This window comes from Solanum lycopersicum, chromosome 1 (assembly GCF_036512215.1).
Source record: "Solanum lycopersicum chromosome 1, SLM_r2.1".
NCBI classification, from domain to species: Eukaryota; Viridiplantae; Streptophyta; class Magnoliopsida; order Solanales; family Solanaceae; genus Solanum; species Solanum lycopersicum.
In genome coordinates, this window is record NC_090800.1 from 21,807,938 (window position 1) to 21,821,307 (window position 13,370).

General features: G+C 36.5%; 1 pseudogene; it reads left to right on the top strand.

Moving 5' to 3' along the window:
- The first annotated feature begins 11,460 nt into the window (after positions 1 to 11,460).
- LOC104645960 (endoribonuclease Dicer homolog 2-like) lies at positions 11,461 to 13,051 on the top strand (annotated as a pseudogene).
- The last annotated feature ends 319 nt before the right edge of the window (positions 13,052 to 13,370 follow it).

Here is a 13,370-nt window from a genome sequence, read left to right on the forward strand (position 1 = left end):
TACTGAAAAATGAAATGAAGAAATAAAATTCTCTTCAGGCTGAGGCGCGGATATCTTGCTCTCCTTTAGGAGATATAAGTCTACTACAACAAATGTTTTCACCGGTCCAGCAGTAGTTCTTTTTTACTTGTACAATCTACGATACAACATCCTATTCACAAAAAATAACTTAACAACTATGGAAAAGAGTTGAGTCCAAAGCTCCATAAAAAGAACACCTCCCTTCAACTAATATGAACTCTATTTTTGACAAACTTTATCACTCTATATTTTATCTTGTATGTTTTGTGTCAAACCAAATGAAGACCACTACTATAATACTACAAGAAGTCTTCCTAGCAATGAACAGAAAGATAATGGGGTAGTAAATAATAAAGATGATGGCCTTATGAGTTACATAGGTTACAAAGATTAATGGAGAAATAAAGAATGAGATAATAAGAGGGATAACTAATGCCATCAATGATTGATGAACATGCTGACCAAGTTTCCAACGTTCATAGGAACATTTTTGTAACCAACAAACTAATGGGCAGTACTGTCTATGAGCATTGATAGGTGAGTCACCAAACAGTTGCAATGTATACTGTCCACTAACAATATTTGAACTCAAAGTAAAGAAAATTAATTTATTATAATAATAATATTAAAATGATAATCCAACAATCTTCATTAGGTTTGTGGTGAATAATAACTCCTGTACACCAACTGCGACACACAATGCTAACAAGTTTTCTTTTATGTTAAACTACTCATGCACACCCACTAAATTACCAAATGGTAAGTAATTGATTAAATGCCGGATGAAGAAAAATTAAAGTGAACATCAAAGCTAGCAATATATTGATCATACTAATGTAAAAGGTTTATTTTATTACGAATTAGATGGAAGTCATGATAAATACATTTGTCAAAAAAATAAACTTAAAAAATAACGACATGTCAATTCTAAGCTAAATGGGGTCAATTGTCTTTGTATTTGCATCAGGGCGAGGAGGAATGGATGTAAGATGACATGTAAAAATTATACTTCCAATCCACACACTACCTTAATTTAATAATAAAATAACATAGACATAAAGAACTTCATAGATGGGAGGTGCACAAGAATTCCGTAAATACCTGCTTAGAACAGTAGGGTTCATGGAACATAATAAAAAGTCTATTCAATATATTATTTGATAGAGAAAAATTCCTTTTGCTAGAAATAAGTTTTTTGAGCATTCAATGAAAACATTCCCTGGTCGTCAACAAAGTAAGTTGATGACATATCATGTACAATTTCCATTGTTGGAAAAAATATAGGTGATTTCTTCTATTTATGAATTGAAGGATAGACTTACCTAATACAACTGTCAAGAAAGAAAGATATTTTGTTTAGAAATGGAATGGGAGACGAAGAAGTGAACCACAATCATGCAAAAAAATATACTATTAAGAAACAAAAAGAAAGACCGAGATTTAGAAGTACAAAAGTATGGTTTTCCAACTAAAACTCATTTAATTTCTAGAATAAAATCTAAGAGTGAAAAGAAATTTAATATATTCATATGATGGAGAACCCTACCTCGCCTATGTGGTGCCGCCACAATTTAGAATTTACTTTTATGTTTATTTATTTCCAAAAATAGTTTTTCCTTTCTTGAAAAAAAGTGACTTTTTTTAAAATAATTTACGTTTATGAAGGGTACAACTTTTATAAAAACTTTCCCATAAATAGTCATCCTCTTTCATTAAAAAATGTGACTTTTATGAAAAATTGTGAATTTTATGAATAGTTGCGACTTTAATGAAGAGTTGTAACTTTTATGAAAAGTCGTGACTTTTATGAATAGTCGTGACTTTTATGAAAAGTCATGACTTTTATGAAAAGTTGCGACTTTATGAAGAGCTTTGAATTTTATTGAAAGTTGTAACTTTTATAAAAGGTTGTGACATTTATGAAAGGTCGTGAGCTTTCTAAATAATCATAATCTTTCCGATAAGGCATATTAAATATTTGTACACACTACCATTTGTTTTCAATAGACAGAGGTGTTTCCTCTCATTTTAAAACAAGCAAAATTTTTAACCCTCCTTTTGTTTTTCTTCTTATTCATAGACAATATGCACATCATTTTGGCTGCATTCTTCTCAAGAATTCCTCCGCTTCTCCTTCACTTATCGGCCTTTTATCCTGATCCTTCTTCTATCCTCCGAGAGCAAGCTCGTCAGGAGTTTAACATCTTCAGACCTTGTCATGCCTTGAGCAGCAACAGTTTCAATAACAAACTTATGCTTGATGAGAGTTTCTTACGGCAACAAAGCAATACCCTTTGCAGGTGTCAAAATAACGAACTGTCTCTTCTATTTTACGCTTAAAGAAGCGATAGCCTTTTCCAAATAAGTGTGAACAATGGGAGTAATCATCTTCGTTCCACACCACTCTTCGTCCGTCTCGATCATATTGGCACAGCTGCCTCCATGATTCGGTAACGGGTTGGTGTTGACATTTGGTGCCGCCGGTTGGAGAGAGACTACCACTTGATCAATCAAATCCTGAATTTTGTGTTTGAGGTTGATACAATCATAAGTATCATGCCCAATACTATTGGAATGATAAGCACATCTTTGATCGGGTCTGTGGAATTTTGAATTGACATCCACGGGTTTGGGCCCCACAGGGTGGATGAATCCAGCCGCAGCCAATCACTTGTACAGCTTTGTCTGGCTTTCAACGAGCGCAGTGAAGTTACTTAAAGGCTTCTTCTTGAATCTGGGTCAAGGAGGGTCATAACTTCCTTGTTGGGGAGGAGGCACATGTTGATAACTTTTGGTATTTGACGGGGAGCTTGACTTCTGGGATATCGGTTTGTTTGGTAGTTTGGCGATGGACCTTGGTAATTCGGAAGGGCATTTATGTATAGTGGATCTTGGAATTGATAAATAGGAGGGGGTGCTCGCTAGCTTGACAGTACGTTAACACAGTTGGGATCAACTTCCTGGTAGGGAGATGTAATTTAGTATGGTGGAGGATGATTTGGGTTAATTGGAGATGTATTTTGATAATTTGGGGATGGACTTTGGTATAGTGGAACTTGGACGTTTGGATAAGTTGTGATAGCATTCGGGCTATTAAGATTAATAGATTACATGTAGCAAGCTGGGCAGGACTTTAGGGAAGGCAGAGAATGACCTTAGGAATATGATGATATTTAGGGGGTTTTCCTTCCCCCATATGAAAAAACATCGATTTCTTCTCTTTTCTTTTTCAATAACCCTGAAGATCCAGGTGATGCAACTTTACAAGCTATTTTTTCTTATATTAAACCGTCTTCGATAGTCTCACCAATCTTAACTATCTCGCCAAACCTGCTCAAACAAGCAACATAATTCTATCATAATAATCCGGATCTTGCACCTACACGAAAACTTAAACAATTTCCTTCTCACACATGGGTGGTCTCACCCTTGCTGCTTCTTTTCTCCACCTATAGACTAACTCATTATAACTCTCTTTTGATTTTTGCTTCGTCTTCTTCAAAGAGTATTGATCGGGAATAATTTCTATGTTGTAAGCAAATCGATCAATAAAATCTTTTGCCAATGCATTCCAGTTGGGCCATTGCTTGGTTTCATGCGAGGTGAACCATTCAAGAACTTCTCCGCACAGGCTTAGGCGGAAGAGCCGCATAAATAAAGCTTCATCCCTTCCAACTCTCACGAGTTGGTAACAGTAGGCTCTCAGATAAGTCAAAGGGTTGCTCACTCCTCCAAAGGTGTCAAACTTTGGAAATTTGAACGCTTCTGGAAGGTTCAAATATGGATGAATACATAAGTCTTCATAACTAAGCCTGGCAATATCAGGGATGCTTTGAAGCTCTTTCATGCATTTTTTGATCTTTTCCTTAGAACTTCACCTCTTCTTTTTCCCTCAATCCCTTTTCCTGTTCCTCGTAATGGTCAAGCTCAGAACTGTGCGTATCGTGTTTGGTAGGGACGGGAATTTGGAAAGTTACTCTCTTTTCTAAGGGTGGAGCTATAGAGGGACTCTGAGCATTTTGAGAGGTTTGGTAATTCTGCGGGTACGTCTGAGGATTGGTTTTCTGATTTAAGTGGTGGTGGGGTGTTTGTGGATTGAAAGTATTTTGGTTTTGATTTTGGTTCTGATTTATTGGTGGTGGAGCGGTTTGATGATGGGTATTTAGAGGATGTGATGGAATTTGGGGGCAGTTGTTTTGGAGAGGAGGTGGTGTTTGATAGGATGTAGAAACATATTGGGGATTTTGGGTAGTCAGATCTATAACCGACGGATTCTGAAAAGGTGTAGATGGTTTGTTCTGAGTTGGATCCATATTTGAGAAAGGGAAGTAGATTTGATGCCTCCCATCAGCAGCGTTTGCAGCAAATCCTGGTGGAGGCAGATCGTGTCTCCTTTGCATTTCTACCCTCATCTCTGCAATTTACTGCATCAGCTGTACAATGAACTCATTTTTGTCCGCTCTGGTGGTTTGAGCCACCACAACATCAGTAAGACTCACTTCTTCGTTAAAATCCCCCATAACCGTCTTTCCTTTGTCTGAGCTTTGTCTAGGGAAGGAATCTGTGGGACCTTTTGATCTGGTTAAATAGGGATGATCTGCAAGCTTTTGACCGACACATATCAGTTTTAAAGTACCTGAGAAGGAAAGCAACTCAAAGGCAGATTTGTTAATGCAGAATCACAGTAGAAAATGCATAATATCACACAGAGAGTAGATAAACACACAAGTTTCTTTGTTTGAGGGTATTTTTCGCCCATTTTCTGAAGTTTATCAATCATGTTGCGGCCATCCTTTCTCTCATGGAGCTGAATTGCATCATTTCCATTGTCAGCTCCTCATTAAGTGACATGCTTTTAGCTAACAGAGCAGTAGTCTCCGGTTCTATCCTTGCTTCTCTCGCTTCTCTTTCTTGCACTTTCAACAAAAGCATGACCAACTTCTCTCACAAGTCCTCTATCTCCATCTCAACATCTTTCTTTCTCTTCATGTGTGACGCCACATCCTCATCTAGCGTCATGGTTAAAGCTTTATATATTTCGGTGGTCATGTCCACTCTGAGCCCTTCCTCCTTGGCTTTTTGAATTTTTCTGAGTGATCTGTTCTATCTTTCTTTGTAGTTCTTCTCCAGTTAGTTCCATCTAGATGTTCTTACCTTTGTCCATAGCAGTGATTTTTCCTTTCCTGAAACGGTAGAATAAATGTTTTAGGATTTGTGGGACAGGAGGTTTCTTTTGAGTGAGAAACTTAAGACTTTGAAATTTTTATCGGACATTTTGTAATAGTGTCTTCTTTATATTCATTGGAAATTTATGGATAGGTTTGGGTTTACGATATCCTCATTCATAGCAACATAAAAAATAAGCAGTTAAACACACATATATCGTGTCCTAATCATGCATGTGACCCTTTGTGCCAAGGGTAGGCCTAGCGATCTGAAGGATGTATTGTGTGATTTAAACAAATAGTTACATCCCCAAAATAAACTTCACTAAAAATCATAGCGTTCAATACACAATTTAATCAAACGGGGTACATTTAGGGATGGGGATGTGATGCGAATACCGATAGAAAACAATCACAGGAAGGGGAGTTAAAAGTTTGATGGCTCTGCTCCTCTTCTGACCTTCACTACTTCTTCGCGGATGATGTACTTGCAAGTGAACACATACGGCTCGGCAAAACCAACTTTGGAAGATGTTGGTACGACTCGTAAAGTGTTCATATGCTCGTCTAGGGTTGTGGCCAAACGCATCAGACAAACCTTTGTATCGGCTAGCTCTTGTGATGCCACAACTAAAACCCTCTCACTTTCTAACTCTCATAATTTGTACTATCGCTCCCTTTGTTATAATTCTTGCTCTCTCTTCTGAAATTCATTCTCCTTCTGCTGAAATCCTTGCTCCCTTCGGTCCCATTCTTGGTGAAAATGGTATGCATGGATCTGAAACCTTGTTCGTACGTCTTCAATTTCTCGACCTGTGTGTGGTATCGGTTTCACTACACCATGCAGATTATTCGGCAACCATGTTTTGTATTCGTCGACATACCCAGCTTCATATCTAATCTCGGTCATATCCCATTTCATGTTGACACGTCCTGTCCATTCCTGAAGATGATCTTAAAGAAAGGTATATTGCCATTCCCGTTGTAATCAACAACGAAAGAGCTAGCATTCCCTTGGACGGGTATGATTTGTGTTCTACCAAATTGTCGCATCACTCTTGTCGGGTTGTGGGGGCCGCAATCCTCTGATGCCAAGAACGACTATAAATGGAAGTTTGGCCCCTTGTGCTACTATCCTCTCGAACTTGAAGTTTGGTAACATCCACTGTATATCTCCTTCTTTCAGATTATAAAATACCCTCGCCCACGCATCCCTCATGGTGTGAATTGGAAATCTGCGGACACTTAGATAGAATTCATAATTACCAAGAGGACTCGTATTGCTCGATTTGGCCAACTCCTGTGGCTGGGTGTCGTCCCTTTTACAGAGATGCTCAATCAACCACCATTGAAGTAGAATGTTGCAACCTTGGGAAAATGGGAACCCACTTTTACACAGACATAAAGATCGATAAATGTCGAACAAAATGATCGGGGCGAAACTATAGTGCTTCTTTCCTTCTTGTTTTCTACCGATTCCTCTAAACATGGCATCCACTACCATCACGACCCGGGTGTCGATTTCCTTTCCTTCATCTTTACGGAACACCATAGTTCCTAAAAGGCATGCACAGAAAGAGATATTTTGAGTTAGCCTCCAGGTACTGTGATTGTGGAATTCATTCGTAAATAGTCTGAAATAGGTGTCGTGCCCCCATCTCTTGAAAAATATCATTAGTGGTATATCGTGGGTTTCGAACTAGTTTTCATCTACTAGTATCAATATGTTCTCTAATTCTTCACTAGTTGGCCTATCTGGAAGAAAGATGTGATGATTAGGACATTTTTCATCTTGCCACACGTCCCGATAAAGTCCAGAGAATCCATAATTTCCTCTAGCGTAGGCGTTATTTTGAAATCTCCGAATCGAAAAACAATCTTCTTATCATCCTAGAATTGAGTGATAACCTCGATAAACGTGGGCCATACCTTGAAGTCCATTATTAAAGGTAAGTGACCCAGGTGAACCGAGATTTCTCTCTTTTGACAGTCTTTGAGGTTTTCCCACCATATGCGGAGAATGTCTGGCATCTTGGTGACTATGTTGATATGAAGGAACTAACTTGACATCTACAAAACATAAAACGAGTTAATAGTCATCCCTCACAATACAACAAACATTTAAGCACGCAGTACATCTTTCACATTTATCACACAATATGATTATCCTATCGAGCCGTGGGCTATTTGTACTCAAGCAGGACTTTCTAATGGGCCCAACACTCCTTGGGTGTTGGGTCGTTGTTGGCCAATATGCTATTTTTGGGATTGGGTTTTGCTCTATCTTAGTTTAACTAGGAGTGGGTTGTATTTAAAGTTGACAGGGTTACCCAAGCGGACCACTTGGGCTGGGACAGTAAATGATCGTTGACTATCAAGTAGCCAACTACACTCGTCAGGGTGCCCCGAGAAAATTTGGTTGATGAACGTCTGCGAACCCGCATACTCGACCTTTAATGGGAATGAAAATAATTGTCGTTTGATGAAAGATGTTATGCCATGAATGAAACAGTTCAATAAAATAATAAACCGATCAACAATTATACACATGGCCAAATAGTGTTAGTTTTAAGGTTAGAATCCTCTAAATATCCCTAGTAGAGTCGGCATTTCTGTTCTAATCGAAAAGGAAAAAATAATTTGTTTGTAAGAGTTTTCAATTTATTGGAGTCGCCACTTAATTTTGAGGAAAATTAAGAAAACTATTGTTTTCAAATAACTTAACATAGAAAATTGTTTGTAAACATTTAAAGGGTTTGGGGTTTCGAATTAATGTTTTAGGAAGGTGTTAGGCACCTAAAACATCCGTTAAAATGGTTACCCGGCAACTAACTATTTGTCTAATACTTAAATTAAAATTTTGAAATTGTTTTAAAGTGAGCCTATTAATTTTTTACAACTTTGAAACCTTATCATTTTTTTAAAACTTAGTTCAATTTTAAATTAATAGAATAGTATGACATTCGATGGGTATCTAGAGTTTTCTAACCTTAAACTTACTATGAATAAACGTAAACACATAGACGATAAGGTAAGAGAGAGAGAGATTTGGGTCCAAATTCGGGTTTCTTGTTCACCTTGTCCGGAATTTTGGACCCACCTATTTTGGGTTTTTGACCTTTTTAGATTTTATATATATATATATATATATATATATATATATATATATATATATATATATATATATATATATATATATATATATATATATATATATATATTCCACTGGAATGAAATAATGCACAAGTAAAATAATTTTAAAAAAAATAATAACTAAATGAGCTGCTAAGGACAGATAGGAAATAAGAAAAGGTCTACATGTATTCCCTGCTTTCGAAATTCCCTAAGGGAGACTATGTAAATCTATGTATGGCCAAGGCTTGACCGAGTAGAGATTTGGGCCTTTGTGGACCAATAGGAAATGCATAGACCGTATCCATGAGAACCCCGACACATTTTCGCATGCAATAATATAGGAAAAGAAATTAATATATTATTTAACTCGCTACAATTAAAAATAAAATAATTTTAAAAAACATATGACACACACACACAAATAAAAAGGAAACATTTGATCCCCTGGAAACCGAAAATTTGTAAGAAAACCTGTAGCATAGGCATTTGACCCCCATCAAACTTTAACATACAACAGTAATGAAACAAGAAAGAGACAAAATTACTCGAGGAAACAAACAAAACAATATTTGGAAGGAGCCAAAATTTAAAGGAAAAATTCACCTTTTTCGGGGCGGCAAACGGGGTTGGGAAATTAACGAATCTGCGAACCTTCACACCTAATTAAATCAACTCGAAATATGAACATGTGAGTGTGACTTCAAACTCAAATTTCAAATTTTAAAAAAGAGAAAAGACTGTGAATCCTATTTCTCTCAAGCTACTAAGAATGTTTTTTTCTGGTAATTTTCTCAACTCTCTTCGCCAAGAAAAAATGTTAGGACCGGATATAAGCAGGTGTAAACGCGGAAGCTAGCAATGCAAACCTCAAAAGACAACGAGAAATATACCAAAAGACACAAAGATTTAACGTGGTTCGGTCAGTCGACCTACGTCCACAAAGGAGATGAGCAATCCACTATAAATATGAGAGTACAAAATACAGAGGGAAACAACATCAACCAATTCACTAAGAATACATGGGAGGTTCACACAAGTGATAACATATCTAACTTGTGACCCATAAATTCTCCCCTAACCAAAACTCTCAAAGCCCTTAAGCCTACATTGTGAATGTTGATTAAGTTAGAAGGAACATTCTTCTATTTTATAGAGTTCTAAATCTTTTCCTACCAGAAAAAAGGATTAGTCAATCCAAAACCTTTTCCTAAAAGGAAAACCTATTTATGGTAATAAATCAAGGCAAATAAAACCCGACAAATCTCCCCTTTTACCTGATTTTCTAACAAAATAAATTTGTCCACCTTCTTTACTCAATCTTCAACAACTTGCTTCTCCTCTCCATAATCTCCTTTGAAAAATTTGTGTCTAAACACAGAGAACCTCTATGAAACAATTTCTCTAACAAAATCTTCATTACTTTCCAAAAGGTTGTGGCTAGAACTACACCCGCCAAGATGAACACCTCTTTCTAACCTGGTTCAATAATTGATTATCGAACTACTGAACCTGACTCCGTCATTGAATCTGGATCTGATACCACTTGTTAGGACCGGAAATAAGCAGGTGTAAATGCGGAAGCTAGCAAAGCAAACCTCTAAATACCACGAGTAAGAAGACAACGAGAAATATATCAAAAGACACAAAGATTTAAAGTAGTTCGGTTAATCGACCTACATCCACAAAGGAGATGAGCAATGCACTATAAATATGAGAGTACAAAATACAGAGAGAAACAACCTCAACCAATTCACTCGGAATCCATGGGAGGTTCGCACAAGTGATAACGTATCAAGCTTGTGACCCACAAATTCTCCCTCTAACCAAAACTCTCAAAGCCCTTAAAACTACATTGTGAATGTTGATTAAGTTAGAAGGAACATGCCCCTATTTATAGAGTCCTAAACCTTTTCCTACAAGAAAAGGATTAGTCAATCCAAAACCTTTTCTTACAAGGAAAACATATTTATGGTAAGAAATTTAGGGCAAATAAAACCCAACAAATCTTTCCCTTGGCCTGAATTTCTGACAAAATAAATTTGTCCACCTTCTTGACATAATCTTCAACAACTTGCTTCTCCTCTCCATTATCACCTTTGCAAAATTTATGTCTCAATACAAAGAATCTCTCTGAAACAATTTCTCCAACAAAATCTTCATTACTGTCAAAAAGGTTACTACTAGAACTATACCGCCAAGATGAACACATCTTTCTAACCTGGTTTAATCATCAATTATCGAACAAATGAACCTGACTCCATCATTAAATCTGGCTCTGATACCACTTGTTAGGACCGAAATAAGCAGGTGTAAACGCGGAAGCTAGCAAAGCAAACCTCAAAGACCACGAGTAAGAAGACAACAAAAAATATACCAAAAGACACAAAGATTTAACGTGGTTCGGTCAATCGACCTACGTCCACAAAGAAGATAAGCAATTCACTATAAATATGAGAGTACAAAATACAGAGGGAAACAACCTCAATAAATTCACTCGATATACATGGGAGGTTCACACATGTGATAACGTATCAAGCTTGTGACCCATAAATTCTCCCTCTAACAAAACTCTCAAAGCCCTTTAAGACTACATTGTGAATGTTGATTAAGTTAGAAGGAACATTCCTTTATTTATAGTGTCCTAAACCTTTTTCTACCAGAAAAAGGATTAATCAATCCAAATCTTTTTCCTAAAAGGAAAACCTATTTATGGTAAGAAATTTAGGCCAAATAAAACCCAACAAAAAAACCCTCGTACAAGAAACAAAAGAACTTATGTAGGAAGGCTTCTAGGGTTACCAATTTAAGGGGGAAAAGGGCAAGGTTGGAATATGACATTCAGTTCCAAAATTCAAATTTTCATCCAAGGGCGGAAACAAAAGTGCTACTAGGACGAAGAAAAAATTCCACATCCCTTGAAATACGGACGAGGATAGGGCTTTCAGGGCTTGGATCGATTCCAATTTCTTGCATGACGATCTGTCATCATCTTAGGATACAAGGAGGAAATTGCATTGTCCATTGCTGCTGAGAATCGTACGAGTGAGGGAGACATTGAGAGAGAACGACAAAGGTCAAACAGTTGTACGCGTACTAATTCTTGTATTGGCATCGCTATTCCATCGCGTGTGTCGCTCATATGTTGTCCCTGGTATCTACTGTTGATGTCGTTTATGTTCATTCTGAAATTATCGTGTGCTTGGTGAATGTTGGATGCAAACTTTCTTCAAATTGCTACAGCGTGGAGATGGACGAGGCGCGTTTGTCATTGCTGGAGATGTTCACGCATTTTGTTGGTTGTTCTCTGTGAAGAAGAAGGGGCAGCGGGTCAGGTCTGAGAGGAATAAAGTTGGGATGATTGGGCTTGAGGCGGCTGATGGGGGGATACGTTTATTTTGTGGGCTTAGTTGTAAATTGCTGAATTAGAGAAAGGGATGGGTTTAAAGTTGAAGTCGTGTTGGGCCTGATAATCTAATCAAAATAGGGTAAAACGGGCCCTTTTGCAAAAATGGACATTCAAATTAGCTAATTCAAAATTAGCCGGCTAAACATACAGAAGGTCTAATAAGATCAAGTTAATGAGCTTCTCAATTTTAACGAAATCAAATAGTTGGTGTAATTACAATTGATTTAAATTTGTAAACAAATATACAACTAAATTCAATAATTGAATATTTAAACAAAATAAAATTTCTCGAGAAGAATTGCTATTTATAATGAGCGACGAGATTAATTTCAAATAGCTTAAAACATTTTAATTTTTATAAAACAAATTATTTTGAATCATTTAGAATCAGGAAGATCGTCAATTAATTCGTACCGTAGAGGGTCAAAATTGTGTGTGAACAATCCCAACTGCTAAGGTTTTTGAATAGATGACAACAATGAAATGTCTCCAGAAGTTTCATTTTCAATCACATAGGTAACTTGGAGACTTTTTTCTCAAATTTAATTTCAGTTTACAACTGTTTAAGACTTATGAAAATCATCATGAGGGTCTTTCAGCATTAAGAAAAATAAAATAATTTTCAGTGTTGCATTGTTCAAGCTTGGATGTCCTCATAAAATTATGAGATTCATACGTAATGAACCATTCAATCGTAAAATGGAGCTCATTCGTAGGGATAATTCTTAAGTTCAAAACTTTGTCAAAGAGTTTTCCTTCAATAAAAATTTATACTAGGGTAAAGTAGGTGATTAGAAGTAAGAGAGTAGTTGATGTGGTTGAGGCACTAACAAGTACCTCCCTCAGCTCAGGCGGGGAAGTAGTAACTATATCATATATGAAATGGATCGGGATGGACATTGATTTTATTGATGGACCTACACTAAGGCACTCCTTCATGAATGTTAAGAAGCTAGTCAATGCACGGTACTTCGAAACCACTGCTACATTACAAGTTTTATGACCCTTTGTTGCTTGTTAATGTGCTAACTCACGAATCTTACATGCTACCTGAGATACCAAGATGCTATTAGCACAAAAAAATTCTTGGAAATGTAGTTGTAGGTTATGTTGTTATAACACATCTCTACTTCAAATACTGATGTTATGCTAAAATTGCAGATAAGGCTAGCCTACATAAGCACATTGTTCATTCCTTCTAGATATGCAAAGGCAGATATATTGTAGTGTTAAGGATTTTGAGAAATTTGATCGAGTTGAAATACATCCCCGAAGGTTCTTGGAGATAATTTTGAGTCCCTTGTCAGAGAGTGATCTTTGTTGATACTGGTTTCAACAAAGATACTACATTACTAAGCATAAGTCCTCTTCTAGAATTGTTTATTGGACCCCAAAAATTAATATTCTATCCAGGAAGACTGTTAAGTGAACCATGTGACCCAAAAAATTTCACAGGATAAGAACATAATATTTGAGACATCAATTTTTTGTGAGACAATCATAAATTGTGTTTTAATATCATTAATGTCTATGTATAAGAAGCATTCTCATTCACATTACCAAAATTCTAGTATTAAATGTATCAACATTTAATAAATTGCTTATATACATTTATATAGAAAAAAGATTTTTATTATTAATAG